The sequence below is a fragment of the Cannabis sativa genome, chromosome 3 (assembly GCF_029168945.1).
Source record: "Cannabis sativa cultivar Pink pepper isolate KNU-18-1 chromosome 3, ASM2916894v1, whole genome shotgun sequence".
Lineage (NCBI taxonomy): Eukaryota > Viridiplantae > Streptophyta > Magnoliopsida > Rosales > Cannabaceae > Cannabis > Cannabis sativa.
In genome coordinates, this window is record NC_083603.1 from 33,197,066 (window position 1) to 33,212,312 (window position 15,247).

The window sequence follows — 15,247 nt, forward strand, 5'->3', positions numbered from 1 at the left end:
CATAAACATGGAATCTATAGCTTCTATCTGGCGAATAGTAAGCAAAGGATGATCTCCTTCGAGCTTCACCAAATGAACATAAATGGTGGAGTACTCATTTCACATAAGCTGAAATATCATTTATACGGGGTCAAGTGTTTTAAGGAATAAATACATTGTAGGGTGTAACGGTAATTTAATCCATTTACAGTGTAGATCATTCATATAGAGGATCATTGGTCAAATTAGGATTATAACAATGGATAACTAATGATGTGTCTATATGGTGGAACATATAGAGCATTCTATATACTGAGAGTGCAATTCTAAGTTCTATGCGTGGATTCAACGAAGAATTAATAAGTTAGTGAATTTTAGTGCTAAATTCTTGATCTACTTATTGGAAGCTCGGTTATATAGACCCATGGTCCCCGCACTAGTTGAGATAATATTGCTTGTAAGACTCATGTAATTGGTTTTTATTAATCAATTATAATTCTCAAATTAGACTTTGTCTATTTGTGAATTTTTCACTAAGTAAGGGAGAAATTGTAAAGAAAGAGTTTTAGGGGCATATTTGATAATTATGATACTTTGTATGGTTCAATTAATAAATATGATAAATGACAATATTATTTAATAATTATTTATAGTTATTAAATAGTTAGAATTGACATTTAAGTGGTTGAATTAGAAAATTGGCGTTTTTGAGAAAATTAGATGCAGAAAAGATAAAACTGCAAAATTGCAAAAAGTGAGGCCCAAATCCACTATGTAGGGCCGGCCACTTTTGTAGGGTTTTTCCCTCTGATATTTTCATTATTTTAATGCCAAGTAATTCAAACCTAACCCTAGTGGAATGTTATAAATAGATAGTGAAGGCTTCAGGAAAATTACACACCTTTTTCTGACACTTTCTGAATCAGAAAAACCTTAGCCTTCTCTCTCCCTATCTTTGGCTGACCCTTCTCTTTCTCCTTCCCTCTTCAATTTAGAAAATCTTAGTGTATGAGTAGTGCCCACACACAGCAAGTGATACCTCAATCATAGTGAGGAAGATCGTGAAGAAAGACTTTCAGCAAGAAGGAGAAGTTTCAGCATCAAAGATTCAGAGAAAGAGATCCAGGTTCAGATATTGATAATGCTCTGCTACAGAAAGGAATCAAGGGCTAGATATTTGAACGGAAGGAGTCATTTAATTCCGCTGCACCCAATGTAAGGTTTCTTTAACTTTATATGTGTTTATTTCATCGTTTTAGAAAGTTCATATTTAAGGTGTTAATAAACATACTTGTGAGTAGATCTAAGATCCTGGTAAAATAATTTCCAACAGCCGGGGATATGCTGGGCATCTCCGGGGGGGACAACTTGAGCCAATACTCCTGTTGCACCCCCTGGTGTTCCCTGTGGCAAAGCTCCAGCCGCTTGACCTGGGTTGAGATGAGGCAACCGATTCTTGATCCACTAGTAGAGGTGTCCCAATCGGATTAAGTTTTCGATCTCGTCTTTGAGATTTTTGCATTCATTGGTGCTGTGCCCAATGTCGTTATGGTACTCGCATCTCTTGTTGGGATCCCTCCGGGAGCTGTCTTTGTACAAAGGAGGTGGTCTCCGATAGTGCGTATTTTGCCTAGTAACAAAGTACACACGTTCTTGGGAGTCCGTTAACTCCGTGTACTGGGTATATTGAGGAGTATACCCCATTTTCTATCGTTTTTCCTCCGTCCGAGTATTGCCTTTGGAAGACCTTTTACTCCTCGAGCCCTGGGAAGGACCGGCTAGGCTGGCTGTCGGAGCGGAGTGCGAGGGGGCTTGTCCATTTATCCCTGAGGGATTTATAAAATGGGACGATGCAGGGGCCATGGCCTGGCCTTGGCTATATCCGGGAGTGGCAGAGAACTGTATGCCGCTCATCGGTGGAGATGTTGCTGGCACAGTGCCCGAGGGCTGGGCTCCGGGCACATATCCCGCTATCCCGGTGGGATAATATCCTCCATAGGCCACTATTTGGGCCTCTTTGAGGTTAATGTATTTTTTGACTCTCTTCTAGAAGTCCTGAAGGTTTGCAGCTCCTTCTTATTATAGTTCGTTCCAGAATGGAGTCCCTGTACGGATGCCTGCTTGGAGGAGGGCAAGCTGTTGTCCGTCATCTACTTTCTTGGTTTTTGAGGCTTTTTCCCGGAACCTCTTTATGTAATTCTTTAGTGTCTCCGTAGGCAGCTACTTGATATTAGTCAAGGCACTGACCTCCAGATTGACTTTCTTGCGGCGAAACACTATCTCTGAAAGTTGGTCTATAACTTATTCCAGCAGCCCACGGATCCTGGCTCCAATTTGTTGAACCACTCCTCCGCGGACCCGCTTAGAGTAAGTGGGAAGCACAAACACTTAGCGTCATTGCTGACTCTCATGACCGTCATGACCCAGTTGAACCGTGACAAGTGATCACTTGGATCAGAGTTCCCGGTATAAGCTGCCATTTCGGGCATCTTAAAGTTTTTGGGGAGCTCTGCTTCCAGGATGTGCTTCGCACATGGATCCCGGTCCTCACAATCTGAGTCGGAGTCGTCGCCTTTCTGTCTCTGGGAGACTCGGGCGATGTCTTTTCGAAGTATGGCGAGTTCTGCCATGATTCCTTCGTTTAACGTTCCCGTGGAGACCGCGGGTCCGTATTTCTTTTGGTCAAGGTGATCCCGGAGGTCATTTTGGTTCCCATTGATCTGATTCCTCAAATCAATGGGAGGACATTTCTGTCCTCTCCTTCCTCTCCCTCTGGGCTCCTGGTGCACGGAAACGCTTTTTCGGTCCCCTCGATCGTGAGGTCCAAGACTCCCTTTTTGGAGTTTGCCCCTCTGCGGACCTTTCCCATTCGGGAAATCTGAGCGGACCTTCCGCGGATCCTGCACCTTTTTCTTTTTCCCGGGGGTAGAAGTAGGGTTTTTCTTTTGGTTCCCTTCAGCGGGATACCTTATAGGGCTTGGTTCCCTAGATTTTTGCTTTTGGGTACTTGGCGAGGATTCCTCTGGTTCCTTTCCAAGTCCAGCAGGGATGGCTTTAGGATGCACGTGGATTCTGCTGCCTCCATGGCTTTTTGCATGGCCAGCATCACCTCTTGCATCTTTTGGTTTTTTGTTTTTTGGGCTGTGATTTCAGCTTCATGATCGACAGCCTTTTGCCTTAAGAGTACCAATTCTGAGTAGCTACCTTCATCGTAGGCGTACTCATCGAGGTTTCCCTCGTAGTCGTCATCAGGAATTCCTTCTTCTTCCTCGGAACCCTCAGTTGCTCTTGAGGCCACGTCTTCCTCATTTGGGTCTTGAGCATCTTGAAGAGGGCGAGGTTGACATGTGCTTCGAGTCTCCACCATTGTTGTGTTGTTGTAATGCAGTGTTTGTTTACAGACGCTTTCTTCAGCTCTCAATGAAAGCACCAAAATCTTGATCAAGGTTTTCGGCAACTAATAAAATAATCATAGTTTAGAGAGCTATAAGAAATTAAGAAGGAGATTTTTTACGTGGTTGGGGTGTTAATGAGCCTTAGTCCATGAGTCTGTGTATTTATGATAGTATTTAATACAGAGAATGTTCTTGGTGAGTTTTTACTCTTCTAGCACTTATGTAACCCAGAATTCTCGACCCCTCTTTAATGAGCTTTGGGGGGTATTTATAGTGTTTTTTTGGGGTGATCCCCAGAATTAAGGTACATGCATTTCTGTAACTATCAGTAAAGTTGTACATTCCCAATGAATATATCATGGGTTATGCATGGTCTAATCCTAGGTGTTGTAGGGATTCTATGAGGGCAGTCCTTAATCCCTCTTGACTGATGTGATTCTTCACAGAGTAGCCGTCACTAGACTTTATTGGTCATAGCCTAGTAGGTACAGATCGGGGGTTGTGTCGTGAGACTTTATTGCGTGTGGCAGTTCCAATACGCCTCCTCCCACGCGGCATTAAATGCGAGATGACTATTCAGAGGAAGCCTGACACCACCTGGAGATGCTTTGATGCCGTCTTGCTCTCCGGGAGCATATGAGACTTTGCATGCCTTCTCCGGGAGGCATATCCAAAATAATGCTTTTCTTTATAAAGACTTAGCTATTTAATTCAAACGCTAAACCCTTTCCATCCACGTGTCACTGTCTGGTTGGTCCACGTATATTAGGCAAAATCAGGGGCAACAATCACATATTCATTTAATAATATCCAGATATATATATATATTTATAAGGCATTATGCACATGCCAATAAAAATCAAATATTATATTATCACAAAAATTTCATACATATTTAAACCCATAAATATGTAAAATAATAAAATTACTCTCAGCTGAAAAAAAATTATAAAAATACTCTTTTGAGTTAGCGGACATTACAGTGTAAATTATGTGATTATTTGATGAATGTATGAATTTACGAAATTTTTCCAAGAAAATAATTTTATTTTTGTTCTGAAAATATTTTATTTGTATTCCTTGTGAAAAAATAAGCAATTTTAGTTTTTACGGAACTCCATTATGTTATAAATTGAAAAAGTTATGAAAGTTTGAAACCGGGAGCACATGGTGCTCAATTGCACGCACACCAGTCCTTCGGACAAGGTGCATCTGCACGCGCGTGTGTGGGGGACAATTCCTATCCGAAGCCTCGTCAGCCCCACGCTTCAGACACGCAACACCCTTCTCACTCGCACATGAAGGCTACAATGCAGCCTCTGCGCGCGCGGATGAGGCTGTTGGGTTTTATGCCCTAAATAAAACTCATTTCATATAATTAGATTTACTTATTAATAAAGATCAGAAATAACATTTTATGTTGCATGGTTCACGTGATTTATTTCATGATTATATGTATATAATGTATGAATTCTTTTTAAGTCCAAAACATATGAGTTTGTTAAAGATTATAGTGTTGTCAGCACATTGGAATATAATCTTTATTATATGTTCAAAAGTTTATTCCCTGATTTGTCAGAACACTGGATTTAGACTGACATGGTATAATCAGCGATAGGTATTCTTCCACCTTGGAAAAGTGTTATGTCCTTTCCAGGACATTGGCAAAGTTTACCAGTATCGGATGTATGGAGTATACATCGGAAGGGACCGATATTGAACTTTGATTAGATATATTAAAACTTACCGTAATATCTATTCAATTCAATATCACCAGTTGATCCTAGATCAAATGATCTTAATCCTGATATGGTTAGGTTCAATCTCAAGAGTGTTACTCGTGTTCTTTCATTTGTTAAGTTAAGCCTACTTTTGGGTCAGGGTGATACGTACATTTTGGGAACACGGTAATGCAATTGAGTGGGAGCGCTAACATAAATATGGAATCTGTAGCTTCTATCTGGAAAATAGAAGTAAAGGATGATTTCCTTCGAGCTTAACCAAACGAAGATAAATGGTGGAGATCTCATTTCACTTAGCTGAAATATCATTTATACAGGGTTAAGTGTTTTAAGGATAAGATACATTGAAGGTGTAGCGGTAACAGTAGTGCCTTTTCAATGTAGATCATCTATATAGAGGATCATTGATCACATTAGGGTTATAACAATGGATAACTAATGACGTATCTATATCATGGAACATATAGAGCGTTCTATATGACTGAGAGTGCAATTCCAAGTTCTAAGTGTGTATTCAATGAGGAATTAATAAGTTAGGGAATTTACTTGGTAAATTCGGTTCGACTTATTGGAAGCTCGGTTATATAGACCCATGGTCCCTGTACTAGTTGAGACCATACTGCTTGTAAGACTCAGGTAATTGATTTTAATTAATCAATTATAATTCTAAAAGTTAGACTATGTCTACTTTATGAATTTTCACTAAGCAAGGGTAAACTAGTAAATAGAGAGTTTAAAAGGTATATTTATTAATTGGGAAACTTTGATTAGTTTTATTAATAAATAAAACAAATGACAATATATTATTTAATAATTAATTATAGTTATTAAATAATTAGATTTGACATTTATGAAGTTGAAAGAGAGAATTGGCAATTTTGAGAAAATGGGAAACTAGAAATGATGAAATAGGAAAGTTGGAAAAGTGGAAGGATTTGTTTTCCTCAATGTATGGCCGGCCACTTAATGCTTCTATTTCTCATTTTATTTTTCATTTTAAATGCCAAATAATTCAACTTTAACCCGATGTGGTATTCTATAAATAGAAGGTAAAGGGTTCAGGTTTGAGACACACTTTACAGTTTATTCTCTCAAACACTATGAAACCGCCACTCTCTCTCTTTCTTTCTTCTCTGTTTTTCGAATTCTCTTGAGTGATGAGTAGTGCCACACACATCAAGTGGTACCTCAATCATAGTATGTAAGACTATGGAAATTCTACATCAAAGAAGGAGAAAAGAAGATCCAGGTTCAGATCTTGGTGATGCTCTGCTACAGAAGGGAATCAAGGGCTAGGGATCTGAACGGAAGGAGTGATAATATTCCGCTGCACCCACTGTAAGGTTTTCTAAACTTTATATGTGTTTATTTTCATTGTTTTAGAATTCATATTAGGTTGTTAATCCAACATACATGTTAGTAAATCTAGATCCTGGTAAAATAATTTCCAACAACTGGTACCAGAGCCATGATAATGATTTACTTTCATGTAATATGAATTAAAACGATGATTGATATGTTTTTGAGTTGATTTGGATGGTTTCATGTGGGTTATGTGTTAATTGATGAATGTTGATGTTGTATAGTTTCGTTTTCCATGAAAAATATTTTTTTCAATTTTTTAAATTATTTTATTTGGATTTCTTGTGAAAAATTAAGCAAATTTGTTTTTTACGGAACTCGATTCTGATAAAAATTGAGAAAGATATGAATTTTGGAAGATTAGAAATCATGGATGTTGCATGCAGTCTATCCTGGCAAACTCCTACAAATTGCGAATTTTGTGGGTTTTTTTCCCCAAAAATCTAATTTTTTCATGGAATTGTTTCCCAAAAATTCATTTTTCCCTTTTAAATATTTCTAAATTGAAATGTTTCGAATTTTAAATATTTTCAATTTGGAATTTTTCCAATTTTTAAATAATTCTATTTTGAAATGTTTCCAATTTTTAAATATTTCCTATTATGGTCAGATTTAAAAATTTGTTAAGTTCTTTAATATTTATTTATTATTTAATTATAAGATTAGATATTTTGATATTTAAGATATTTTAAATTAAAAGATAACTTTGTCTTTTTATTTAAAATATTATATTAAAATTATCTTATATGGCAAATTAAATAATTAATAAATTTGAAATTAACATAGATATTTTTATAGATATACTTACCATAATGTTTTTCAAATTCAAAAATTTGTTATTTTGTTAAATATTTAATTATTTATAAATTATAAGTTTAAAAATGATATTTTTTCTATACATCATTTTTTCCTTATTAGAAATTTATAAATCATATCTTAAATATTTAAATAACATAGATATTTTTGTAGAGATTTTAATATTGCTTAATTTGAGATATTTTGACATATAATTATGGTAATTATTATTCATTTATTATTTTATTCCTAAAATAATAATTATCTAACCAAATCTATTTTAAAATTTGTTTATTTTATTAAATTATAAGATCTGAAAATGATATTGAAGATTCTTTCCTTTTAAATCATTGATCTTATTAGATATTTAATTTAATTTAATGAACCTAGATATTTTAAAATTAGTTTCCTTTATTTGGTTAGTTTAAGAATAATAATTTAATTATATTAATATCTTATTTTCACATCTGTTACATGGACAATGTTTGTTTATTAATACTGTTTATTCAATTTTTTTTTACAAACCTATTATTTATCTGATCTAAATTGCTATGATTAACTTGTTGACAGATCCTATGATCTGATTTTAATCATAGTCCAATTGACGATAGATCTTATAAATAATTTGTAACAGGTAAATTTTGTACTTCTTTCATCTGTGTAAACCTAGTAACATGATAGGGCCCATCCAAATCATTTGACCTGTGTGAGCCTATATGTTTGCTTTTGGGCTTAGATGCATATAGGAAGCCCATTTAAGTTTTTACTAAGTGAATGGACTAGGTTGCTAAAATAAATTTTGACATAAGGAAATTTATTTAGGTCCAATTAGATTTAGGCTTATTCAATGAATAACAATTATTTATTTAAAGGTTAAATTCCTCTCTTTTGGGCCTTGTGTGAGAGTTGGGGGCCATAGAAGTGGGTACGACATACTGAACCCAGCTCCCCCTCACATGAACTACCCCAATTGTGAATGCCCATTTGCCTTATTTAAATAATTGTATTAGGTTAATTATATTAGTCTAACCTAATTAAAATTGAATTAGCAACATAATTAACTTTTAAAATATATGAAATTTATTTTTCATGTAATATTTTAAAGTTAATTTTAGAAAAATACTTAGTTATTGATATATTCTAGATAGTTATTTTTAGTACTAATTATTATTTCTAATATTAAATTAGGAAATATCATTGATTGTAAAATTAATTGTTTCCTAATTAATTTTGGTACAATCTATGTTTAGTATATTTTTCTAGTATTAAACTAGAATTAATAATTAAGTTTCCTCTTTACTTAATTATTTATTTCTTGAATTTAATACATTTACTTAAACTGAAAATTTCAATATCTAAGTTGATTTTTTAATCATGATACTTAAATATTGTTATTTTCATGTTATTTAATTAAAGTTGAAAATTATTTTAAGTTTGGAATCTTATTTTAGAATAACTTAAGTTTGAATAATTTTGAAAATATATTTTATTTTATTTTATTAATCATTTTCCAAAATTTCGAAATTACATTTCTTTAATGTAGAAATTTTGAATTTTATTTGAAAAATAGATTAAAGTTGAAAATTATTTATTTAATTTTGGACCAACTTAAATCATTGATTTTTTCATTTAATGATTAATTAAAATAAATGAACTAAAATATATTATAATTAGAAATTGGATTAATTAGTCAATGAAAGTCTAGATAGATATTATCTGTTTTGCTTGAAGTATTTTTCTAGTGTATTTAATTAAATAGAAAATTAATATTTAAGTTGATTTTTAATCATGATACTTAAATATTTGAAATTTTTCTTAGATATTTAATTAAATAAGAAAATTATATTTTTTGTTGAAAATTAATTTTTATTAATTTTGGGCCAACATAAAATTAGAGTAATTTTCGAGGATTTATTTTTATTTTATTTTAAAGCATTTTCAAAATGCAATATATATTTATAGAAAATTAAATTTGAGTTGTAAATTAATTTAAATTAATTTTGAAACAACTTAAATTGAATAATTTTCTAAATATTTATGGAAATTATTACTAAGATGGAAATAATTCACGTTATTTTCATATCCATCTAAGTATAATTTATAAATATTACATTAAAATTTATATTTGGAATTTTTCATTCTAAATTGGAAATTATAATTAACTAAATATATTTAAAATAAATATTAGAAGAAAATACAACCCTTCATTAAATAATGAGCTTTAATATTATTAGGATATTCAATCTCCATTGTTGGTTTTACATAGCTATTGTTTTAGTGAGTAATCCTCCATAATGGAAGAACGTTCATTAGCAAGTTAGCACCGTTTAATCTCGAAAGATAAGTAATCTTGTAAGTTTTTTATATAGTTTATGATCACCCTAATGGTGGCGACTGTATAAGACTTGCAAGAATATGAAACAATGGTGGAAGCTCATAAGATAGAATAGCCTTGACTCTCGCCTAAACGGGACAACGAGGATTCCAATCTTGATCGAATAAAAGGTTGCTAGAATGTTTGACATTTTAGATGAGCTGACAACTCTATTCAATGAATGGTAGCTTCGACTCTCGCCTAAACGGGACACTGATATCATTTTGTTGAAAACCTTAGAAATTATTTAGGATTGTATGTTTTAGTATTTTCACTTGTCATTCCTACTTGCTATGTGCTTCATAATTTTTGAAATGTGTATGAATTTGTATTGAACCATGTTATTTTCTGTTATTAAATTGTAGTTTAATTTCGAATCTTCATTGTTGGTCTAACTTGATTTGTTTTTCTAATGAGATAAATCCCTAATGGATTTTCATCATTAGACTAACATAATAGTGTTAGATCTCGAAAGATAAATATTGTATATGCAACATCTAGCTGTTCATCAATTGATGACACCTTAGACTAGTGTTTTACAATATGAAACAAGAAGATTGTATAAATAAGATTACTTTGACTCTCGCTAATCGGAGCATCGTTGGATTCTTATTTAAAACGAAATTATCCTAATTCCTCTTAGCTTATTCATTTCGAATTAGCTTAATGACATATCATTAGATGAATGGTCTATAAATCATATAAAGTCATTCAATATTTTCTCTTAAGAAATTAAATGACAAACTATGATTATATTCCCGAAATTCTATCCCAAAATGATATAAATCCTCAATCTTAGAAATCTCCTACTTGTATAGGCAAATCTTAGAGTTAGATTAGTAGTGGTGGTCCAAGAAAGAATTACTAATTATACAGTTACACTTTCACAAGTGTTTCATAACCATTTTCTATCAATGGATTTAAACTGTATGAGTTTAGTATTTTGTGACCAAAATCCACTTGCACTATTCTATGAACTCTTTATTGTAACTAACTTAAGCCATCAAAAGATTCAACCACATATTTTATAAATCTATGGCATTTGTATCTTGTTCATAGTTGTTTTGACAAGATCATTCTCTGCAAAGAGTTAATATGCCTATATCCACTGAAATTAAGTTCATCTCATTCCCAGATGGATGTACATTCAGGGGTGGATATGAGTTTTCGTTGTATTCTTAAAACGATCACTCTAGATTTTACCTTATGCCAAAGAAATTTGAAATGTTTGAAAAATTTCATGAATTTCTATCAATGGTAAGTGGTGAAAGATCTTGCGAACTGATAGGGGTGGAGAGAAAGTTAGTAGGTATGCAGTTCAAAGATCATTAATTTGATTTTAAATTATATCCAAACTTACCTCCCCAGAAATTTGAGTTGCATATTGATGATTAGTTACTAGTTGTTGCCTAAATCCTTCTATGGTAATAAAATTGCAGAATGATGCAATGGTTGTATACTTAATGTAAATCATTACTAGATTCATGGATGACCTAATCAAATCTTAAGAAAAGCTAGAACTGCTAACCTTGGTTTGTATGTTTGTTAGCTATTCTAAGTGATTAGGGGTGGAGCATCCCATAGTCATTAGATAAGAAAGTGTTTGTTTAAACAAATACTACTTTTCTAAGAAAATGACTAAGTCTGAAAATAAAGTAGCAAATAAAGGAGATATTTTTTTTCTTGATTCCAAATGTGTTCTATCATCTTATTTTACAAGATGATCCCACTGCCTCTGTTGTCTTAACACAACTGAAGAGGTCTATACCATTTAGTTTTCTTAGACATAATTCACGGTACCTTGTCGTAGTGGGAGAGTTTCAAGGAACTTTACCTTCTCATGACTTGGAAGACACTAGTGATTAAAATCCATTGTGAGTTTAAACAAGTAATAGATTGTCAAGATAAGAAACTAAGAAGAAAGCCAATAGAACTATGGTTTGATCCATTCACATGGAATAACCTTAAGTTTTCTATTACAAGGACATGAAAGGAAATTTTCGTTCATAAGTCTATTCAATGGACTTAACAAAACTTCCTGTTCCTAGTATTATAGGTTTGAGTTTATCTAAACCTATGGCTTGTGGTATACCTGGTAATTACTTACTCTAATGCAAGCATAAGATGCTGTAGCATTTTCTTTCCAATGGCAATCTATAGAAGTTTCACAACTTCTTAGATATAGATTTTGTTTATCTAAGAAAAAGTCTCAACTATTCCAGAGAAGATAAAGTCATGGAAGAATTTCTTAAATCAACAGTGAGAGGTCTCAGAAATGCTTTAGTATGCCTTAGACCAGACACCTACTGTTGAGTGGGAGTAATGAGTAAGTATCAGATTAATCCAGGAGAAGAACATTGGAAGACAATCAAGTAAATTTTAAGATTAAGAAAAGGAACTATATGTTAGTCAATAAGGGTGGTTTTGAAACTCTTAGACTACACCACATCAGATTTCGAGACTTGCCTGTGTGCTAGAAAGTCTGCTGATGAGATGGTGATTACTTTGGGGGTGGAGTAGTGATTTTGGAGAAGTGTACCAAACCTATCTGAAATCTATTAGTCTACCAGAAAGAGACTGAATGTTAAAGTTGCAGGAATGGTACTTATTCAGTCTAAGGAAAGTTCTATACATTTGTGGCAATGTTCCAACTTGCCTTAACTACTAGGGTTACTTCTTGAATAACCAAAGAGTAGTTGCCAAAAGTATAGAATCCAGTATCCCAAGAGAGTATACATATAGAGAGGAATTTCACATTATCAAGGATTTTGTGATTAAGGGAAAGTAATAGTGGAGAATAGGTTGTGTTTAATTCAACCTATCAGATCCTATTACAAGGTGTTTACTACTATTACACTTGATTTGTATATCAAGGTGTTAATGATTATTTGAAATGCACTTGTTGTTTTATATTAGTGCAAGTGGGAGTTTGTTGGGTTTAATGCCCTAAATAAAACTCATTTCATATAATCAGATTTACTTATTAATAAAGATCATAAATAGCATTTTATGTTGCATGGTTCACATGATTTATTTCATGATTATATGTATATAATGTATGAATCCTTTTTAAGTCCAAAACATATGAGTTTGTTAAAGATTATAGTGTTGTCAGCACAGTGGAATATAATCTTTATTATATGTTCAAAAGTTTATTCCCTGATTTGTCACAACACTGGATTTAGACTGACATGGTATAATCAGCGATAGGTATTCTTACACCTTGGAAAAGTGTTATGTCCTTTCCAGGACATTGGCAAAGTTTACCAGTATCGGATGTATGGAGTATACATCGGAAGGGACCGATATTGAACTTTGATTAGATATATTAAAACTTACCGTAATATCTATTCAATTCAATATCACCTGTTGATCCTAGATCAAATGCTCTTAATCCTGATATGGTAAGGTTCAATCTCAAGAGTGTTACTCGTGTTCTTTGATTTGTTAAGTTAAGCCTACTTTTGGGTCAGGGTGATGCCTACATTTTGGGAACACGGTAATGCAATTGAGTGGGAGCGCTAACATAAATATGGAATCTATAGCTTCTATCTAGCAAATAGAAGTAAAGGATGATTTCCTTCGAGCTTAACCAAACGAAAATAAATGGTGGAGATCTCATTTCACTTAGCTGAAATATCATTTATACATGGTTAAGTGTTTTAAGGATAAAATACATTGAAGGTGTAGCGGTAACAGTAGTGCCTTTTCAATGTAGATCATCTATATAGAGGATCATTGATCACATTAGGGTTATAACAATGGATAACTAATGACGTATCTATATCATGGAACATATAGAGCGTTCTATATGACTGAGAGTGCAATTCCAAGTTCTAAGTGTGGATTCAATGTGGAATTAATAAGTTAGGGAATTGACTTGGTAAATTCGGTTCGACTTATTGGAAGCTCGGTTATATATACCCATGGTCCCCATACTAGTTGAGACCATACTGCTTGTAAGACTTAGTTAATTGATTTTAATTAATCAATTATAATTCTAAAAGTTAGACTATGCTACTTTATGAATTTTCATTAAGCAAGGGTAAAACAGTAAATAGAGAGTTTAAAGGGTATATTTATTAATTGGGAAACTTTGATTAGTTTTATTAATAAATAAAATAAATGACAATATATTATTTAATAATTAATTATAGTTATTAAATAATTAGATTTGACATTTATGAAGTTGAAAGAGAGAATTGGCAATTTTGAGAAAATGGGAAACTAGAAATGATGAAATAGGAAAGTTGGAAAAGTGGAAGGATTTGTTTTCCTCAATGTATGGCCGGCCACTTAATGCTTCTATTTCTCATTTTATTTTTCATTTTAAATGCCAAATAATTCAACTGTAAACCTATGTTGTATTCTATAAATAGAAGGTAAAGGCTTCAGGTTTGAGACACACTTTACAGTTTATTCTCTCAAACACTATGAAACCGCCACTCTCTCTCTTTCTTTCTTCTCTGTTTTTCGAATTCTCTTGAGTGATGAGTAGTGCCAACACACATCAAGTGGTACCTCAATCATAGTATGTAAGACTATGGAAATTTTGCATCAAAGAAGGAGAAAAGAAGATCCAGGTTCAGATCTTGGTGATGCTCTGCTACAGAAAGGAATCAAGGGCTAGAGATCTGAACGGAAGGAGTCATAATATTCCGCTGCACCCACTGTAAGGTTTTCTAACTTTTATATGTGTTTATTTTCATTGTTTTAGAATTCATATTAGGTTGTTAATCCAGCATACATGTTAGTAAATCTAGATCCTGGTAAAATAATTTCCAACAGAGGTTGCACGTAACCTTTGTGTGCACCTCCTGGGCAGCAACACCCTAACTTGATTTTTTTGGGATTTTTTCTCGAATTTATTCAAAATTTTTAACAAACCTATTATTTATTTGATCTAATTGCTATGATTAACTTGTTGACAAATCCAATGATCTGATTTTAATCATAGTCCAATTGTCAATAGATCCTATAAATAATTTGTAACAGGTAAATTTTATACTTCTTTCATCTGTGTAAACCTAAAAACATGATAGGGCCCATCCAAATCAATTTAACCTGTGTGAGCCTATATGTTTGCTTTTGGGCTTAGATGCATATAGGAAGCCCATTTATTTCTAGATATTTAAATGGACTAGGTTGCTAAAATAAAATAGCACTTATGATAGTTTTATTAAGGCCCAATCAGTATTGGGTTTATTCAATGAATAAAAATTAATTAAATATATGTAATGAAAGGTTAAATTCCTCTCTTTTTGGCCTTGTGTGAGAGTTAGGGGGCTATTAGTAGTGGATACGACATACTGGACTCAGCCCTCCCTCACATGAACAATCCCAATTGTGAAGGCCCATTATTTAAATAATTGTATTAGCCTAATTATACTAGTTTAACCTAATTAAAATTGAATTAGCAACATAATTAATTTTAAAATAGATGAAATTAATTTTTCATTGGATTATTTTAAAATTAATTTAGATAAATATACTTAGTTTAATGAAATATTCTAGATTGAAATTTCTAGTAACTAATTTATATTTTCTAATATTTAATTAAGTAGAAAAATATATTTAAGTTGAAAATTAATTATTTAATT